Source organism: Canis lupus, chromosome 15 (genome assembly GCF_048164855.1).
Source record: "Canis lupus baileyi chromosome 15, mCanLup2.hap1, whole genome shotgun sequence".
In the NCBI taxonomy this organism is placed as follows: Eukaryota; Metazoa; Chordata; class Mammalia; order Carnivora; family Canidae; genus Canis; species Canis lupus.
The window spans coordinates 4,818,212-4,824,990 of NC_132852.1; positions in this window are offsets into that span (position 1 = coordinate 4,818,212).

A 6,779-nucleotide genomic window follows, 5' to 3' on the forward strand; every position below is an offset into this window, starting at 1 on the left:
CACAGCTATCCTGATGCCCTCTAGGCTCCAGGAGTGCATCCAGGTCTGGCTCAGAGCTCGCTATAGGTGTAGGTGGGAAAACCCCCTTCCTCTTGGGAGCAATCCTAGGGCATGTAGTTGAGAGCTCCTTGCCCCCATTGTGGTACTTCTAAGCTATCTTCTGAAAGTCCTGGGACCATAGCAGTCCAGCTTTGGACATATTCAGAATCCAGGTGTAAACTCAGGCTGGGTCACACCTCAGGTGTGCCTGAAATGGAAATTAGATGGGATCAGCTTCTAGGTAGTAGGAAAGGGAGGAAAAATGGGCTACTTTCCAGAGTCCTTGACCCTATGCTCCTTGGCGTGTGATGTGGGCTATAACATGGGTGAAACATGGCTTACATTTCATCATTATCTGAAAACTGTCAGATTCATGAGTCAAGGTGTCTCATTTTCCTTCATCAGAGGAGGAGAATGCTAGGATGATGTATCTGGTGGACTGGTACCTCCTCCTTGTTGATGACACTCCTTATACAAATAAGGGGCTTAGGAAGGTACGTTCAAGACTTCTGGCTACTTACTCATGGCTTGGGAGCATTCAAGGAAGTCCAGAGATCAGGTAATTTCCACTGGACATAGATTCAGTGTTTAAAGTTTCAATGTTGAAAAAAAAATATTGGATTTAAATGTTAAGGAATCCATTAGTGGTTTGTATTTGTTGAAAGACAATTTAATTGGGAGCTGAAGTCACCATGACGTTGCCTGGCTGTGAATGCAGTTATAGCGGATCCACCGAGGTTCCAGGTATATTAGTTCTAGGAGTGTGCATCCAGGACTACGGTACCCATGGAGTTCTGTAAGCAATCTGAGCACACCTCCTACAGATAGACAAGTGCCGTGTGCTTGGGGTCAGTGGGATGCAAGAGGGTGAGATGCAAAGAGGGACCAGATTGGGTTCTTTCTCTCAGAAAGCACCTGTGATATGCATGCAATAAAATAAGCTATAGAAGGGGCATTTTGACAAGTGTCATAGTAAGGGTTCTAGCACAGGGCTATGGAAACATAGAAGAAAGGTAATTCACAGTGAACGGCAGGTTTAGATGATTTAAGAAAAGGCTGGAGTTGTAGACACTTCATCTTTTCAAAAGCAAAATTTCCTCAGAAGTTCAGAATTTAAGACAAAGCAGATATTTTTAATCATTATTAGAGAGAGGAGGGAGGAAGGGCAGAGGGAGAGAAAGAATCTTAAGCCCACGCGGGGCTCCATCTAATGACCCAGAGATCATGACCTGAGCCGAAATCAAGAGTTGAATGCTTAACTAATGAGCCGCCCAGGTGCCCCCAAAGAAGGTATTTTTAAATGAGGGAGGAAGCGAGTGTGGGGCGGGATGGGTGTTGGCTGTGCAGACAGCCTTGCTCAGTCTTACTTCCATAGGACAAAAGAGAGGGCGGGGTGGGTGTTGTAGAGAAAGACAACCTGCTCTCAGCCCGGGCGCTCGGAGTCATCTGAGCATCAGGTCACTGGAGATGATTTACTTTTCCACATGGAAAACAGATCTCCACGGTGAACTCTTGGTCTAACTGGTTCTTTCAAAGACTGGAAGGCATTTTAAAGGCAATGCCACTATTTTATGAAGTTCTTTAGAAGCCCTTTACCTCATCAGCTAATTTGGAAGCTGGGGCTTGGGGATGGGGCTCTGGCAGTGGCTCCCCACACCTCCCCAGCTACACAATGAAAAATTCATTGAGGAGCATTTTGAGAATGTTTACAAAAGTCATGAATGTTTGTGGTAAAAATTCAAATAGAAGAGTTAGACAATGTTCTTCACTTTTCCTCTACTGGGGGAGCCACTGGTAACTATGGTGTGCCTTCTTTTTGGCTTATCATACCTTTTTTTTTTTTTTAATGTCAAACATACTTCTAGCTTCTCCAGTCCTGGCAGTTACAGATCTCCCAGCTGATAATGAATTCGGGCCTGTGGTGTCTGACACATGAGAGAGAGTTGGTGCCACTGCCTGGCCCTGGAACCTCGAGTCATGGAGCTTAAAACTGCAGGCCGCACACACTGAGGTGCCGGGCGTGCTCGATTTTTTCTCAGCTCTGACAGCAGTTTCCCGATGTTGATAAGGTTGACGAGGGGAGATGTCAGTTATTTAACATTTTTTGTGTTAGACTTTGTGCTAGCCTTTTTTTTTTTTTTTTTTTAATTCTGTTTTGAAAATATGAAGCAGAGATTTGGTTGATGCAAGTCTGGGGTCCAGGAGCAGCACGAGGTGGAGGGCAGAGTGCTGGACCAGGGTTTGGAGAGAGGAGTTAGCAATTGAACTGTCAGCCCTGTACACTGCTTATTTGGGTTTCCCCGAGTAAGTGCCTTAGTCCTCTGAGCATCTGCACCTCAGCAGTAAGCCCGGAGAGGAGCGGTGGCCCTGGCCGACGGTGGAAGCCCTGGGAGTGAAGGCTGTGGAATTGACTGGAAACTGCAAATTACCAGGTGACCCAAGGATCACCCTGTGGCCCTCAGGAAGTGTAACCAATGAGGGGATGGTGAGTGATGTTCGGGCAGCTTAAAGATGATGGCCTGGGCTCCCAGCAGGGGAATCCAGATATCCACTCCTTTCTTTATCTTATCATAGTCGAAGGGTGGCCTAGCCACTCTCCTTTATGGCCATTTTAGTCTTGTCATGACCACTGCTGGGGGAGTCACCCAGGCAAAGAGACACATTATCCCAGTCTTACAGTTGAGGAACCTGAGGCATTGGTTGAGTGACTTGCCCTAGGCCACCCAGCTAGTCAAGGCCATGCTGTGAACTGCAGGGAACTGTATACATTTTCCAGTAACCCCTGCTCTCAAGGTACCATATACATTGCCAAAGAGATGCCTCGGCATAATAAGGGAAGGCAGGAGGTGGTGAGAAGCCAGGATATTCCTCTACCTCTATGTTAGGAGGCATCTCCTCTGTGCCTCCAAATCCTACCAGAAAGCTGCTTCATCCATGGTCCTAACTTCCACCAAACAGGTCTGCCATGACCTGTTGGGTGCTCCATATCCTAAGGTTTGGAGACATTATCTCCATCCTCCTTCAGCCCCTCTGGTCCTAGGGAAGAGTAAGGAGCAGGTGGGGCTAGTTAGGGAGAGATAAGTAGGTGGCTATGGGATCAGGCTTACAAAAGTCCCAAAAATATGGAGGTGAAAGTAAACCAGAGATAAATAAACCAGATCATCTTGTCCCAGGTGTCAGAGGTGGGGTCTTGTTAGAACAGCTACTTGTGACCCACAGAAAATCACCAGACCCTAAAAGGGAAACGGGCCATTAAAGATGTTATCACCAGTCCTTACTCAGTGGTGATAGCAATAGAGACATTAAAAGGATTTAGGTTCCCTGGTTGGCTTTCAATAAAAGACCAGCCCTACAAGCCCCCATTGGCAACCCTGTTGGGACCCCTCTCACTCCTGAGAGCTCTCTCTGTACCCTTGGTTACTAAATTTCTATCACTTCACCCACTCTCCTTTGTCCAGGAGATTCGTTCTTCGACTCAGTGAGACGAGAACCTTGCTCATCCTGCTTCAGGGACAGTAGTGCCTTTCTGCTATTGCAAATTCTGAGGTGACTCACCATACATTTGGCTTCTTAGCTCTCGTAAATAACTGTCTATATTGAGTTCTCCCCATTTGAGGCTCTTAAATTTATTACAGTTTCTCTGGTTGGCCCTTGATTATACTCAAAGTCCATGCTCTACATTCACAATATTCAAGTCCTGTTAATTCTTCTGCTTATGATATTACGGTATTGTCACCAGCTAGAACAATGCTTTGCTCTGCAGTGTCCTCCTGTATACCTCATCAACATCCCAAAATGTAGCATAAAGTAGGATCCTTGAGACAGTGGTGGGGGGTTGCACGTCGATGCCAGCTTGTCATGGCCTCTCGTTGACCTGTTCTCATACCCCTGTATGTTTCCACTGTAGGTGTATGTGAGGTGGTTTCTAGCACTCCGATTTATCACCGCTATTTTAGATTAATTTTTCTACAAAATAATGTAAGCAAGGAAACAGGAAAAAGAAAACCTGTCTCCAGCTATGTAACCATAGATTATCTTTACTTCCAGAAAGGCAGCAAACTGGAGGCCTCTAGTTGGGGACCATCCATGGGGGTACTTTGTTTTGCAGGTGAATTAGGCCTCCAGGGAGGTATTAAAGCACAGCTGGGCACGTAGTCCCACCTGCCCTGCTTTGTGCCTTGGTAACGTTTGCAGAGTTCCTGTGGGCATCTGAGCTATGCCTTCCTGCTTTAGGAGATACTGTCTTCCCTCCAAACCCAAATCAGAGAGCTACTTCTCTCTGGGCTAGGAGAAGCAGAGGCTTGATTTCACACAGGCTAACTGGGTTGTCTGTTTTCACCAAATCATCCAGTGTGGACAAATACTTTGTATCATCTTTGCTAGCCAACTCTTGTCCCTTCTTTGCAGCTTCCCCTTGCCTTTCTGTTGATATTTTCCCCCTCTTTTTTTAGTACACCGGATAGAGCACAACAGAATATAAAGTGCTCACAATACAGTGAGAGGGGTCCCAATAGGGTTGCCAATGGGGACTTGTAGGGCTGGTCTTTTATTGATACAGTAATACCATAAGCAGAAGAATGAACAGGACTTACATATTGTGAGTGTAGAGCATGGCTTTGCTAGCCAAAGATGACACAAAGTATTTGTCCTTCTTGGCATTTTTATATCTAGCAGACATGAACAAAGTTCGTCCTTCCTTCAGCTTCTGGTAAATGCCCCTGTATTGTGAACACTTTATTTTCTGTTGTGCTCTATCCACTGTACAAAAAAAAGGGGGGGGGGATATCAACAGAAAGGCAAGGGGAGGTGTGCAAAGAAGGGACAGGAGTTGGGCCTGAGTGTCTCACCAGGAGTCACAGGATGTGGTTGGGTTGATGGGGTGGGACAGAGTCAGAGCCACCACCTAGATGGTGAAGCATAGAGCCAGTTAGGGAGCAGTGAATAGTCTAGTTTGGCCAAAGTCAAGCAGACGAGCCTGTGGACAGGTTTGCATTTGATTGGAGAGATATGCCATGGATTTATGAGAAACTAGATCTAGGATTTAATTTCTCAAGCATGCTGACCACCCACTGACAGCTCCTTCAAGAAAGGCTGAGGGCAAGGGTTGAGAACGCTGTGCACATACAATCCGGCCAATGAGCCTGGTGGGAACTCTTTCCCAAATTCTTGAGTCATAAAGGGATTTACATCATCTTTCTGCAAACGGTGTCAATAATGGCTCTGGGAGCTCGGCCACTGTGAGGTGGATACTGATGCCCAGGCACCTTCACTGGGTCCCCTGCTCCTCCACACCACAGCAGGAGTGTGGTTCTCTAGCAGCGAGACACAGTCTGGAGGAAGAAGGTCTCGAAGAGGCGCTGCCAATTTTCTCTGCCCAGAGGCTGTGATGTGGGGAACAAAGGCAGGAGGGAATGTGGTAAAATTAACTTTCCTGACAACCTGCAGCCCATCGACAACTCCTTGAGACAGGCAAAGTGTGACATTCCTCCAGGAACGCCAACTGTCTTCAAATGAATGCCTTAGCTTGAGGATAGCCAGACCTCCAGGATCCTGTGAGTCTTCTTTAACAGATGCAAGTCCTTTTGGAAACTTCCCGTTGTCTTTACCTTCCCTGATTCCAAAGAGCCACTGCTCACAACTCCAGGGCAGCTCTTTCTGCCCAGGGGTCCTGTTCTTTTTTACACTAAAGACTGTCTCAGGAATTCTTTCTTGGCTGAGTCTCCGAACCCCAACATTTCCACATCAGCTGTGCCAAAATTCTGACTCAGAGCCTGTTGGGGAAGCCAACTGAGCATACCACCTCTGCCGTGGTCTCACACTGAGACTCACTGAGGCTCTGGATATCATCCACAAATTAAAATTGAGGCAGGAGAGTGGGGTTCTTGTCTTATGGAGTCAAAGAATGAATCTCACAGACAAAGGAGAGCGAGTAAAATGATAGAAGCTCAGTAAGCAAGGATCCAAAGAGACCTCTCAGGAGTGAGAGGGGACCCACAGGGCTGCCCACGGGGGCCTCCAAGGACAGTCTTGTATTTAGGACTGACCAGGGAGCTTATGGCCTTATCATTCTTGTGATGTCTTGGTTTGCGTAAGGACTGGTGATAATATGTTTAATGGTTTTCTGCTTTTTAGGGTCTGGTTATTCTTTCTTGGTCATAGGAGATTGTCATAATAGAAGACTCCCCCCCCCCCCCCCGTTTAAAAAAGAAAGACCTCCCCTCAACCCCCTTCCCCACCTAGGGCAGGGTGGCCTGGAGTGTTCCCTTATCTCTGGTTTCCTTACACTCTGCATTTCAGAGATTTCTGTGAGCCTGATCCCGCAGCCCCCACCTCTCTCTCCCTCCCTAGCCCTGCCTGTCCCTTACTCAAAATCGTCCTACACTGCCATTTCTTTAGATGCAGAATAAATTGCTTTGAAGAGACGGTGCTGCTTTTCTACTTTCCCCACACTCAAGGTTTTACCTTCACACAGCCATGGCCATATCCCTATTCTTCCCAAACTGGACCACTCTAGTCCAGCCAGGATCCCGGGCTCGCCATCATTGCCCATGCTGAGGGACCATCCCTCAGGATATTACTCATGGATCTAGCAGACCCAGGGAGATGCTTAGCTCTGGGGAAGGGAGAATAAAATAAAGTGAGTCCATATCCACATTCTGCACCAACTCTCCTCAGAGAGACCCTGTCATTGCTTCCTTGGGTCGTAAGTCCAAATCCCCCCAAATTACCCTCCTTGACAG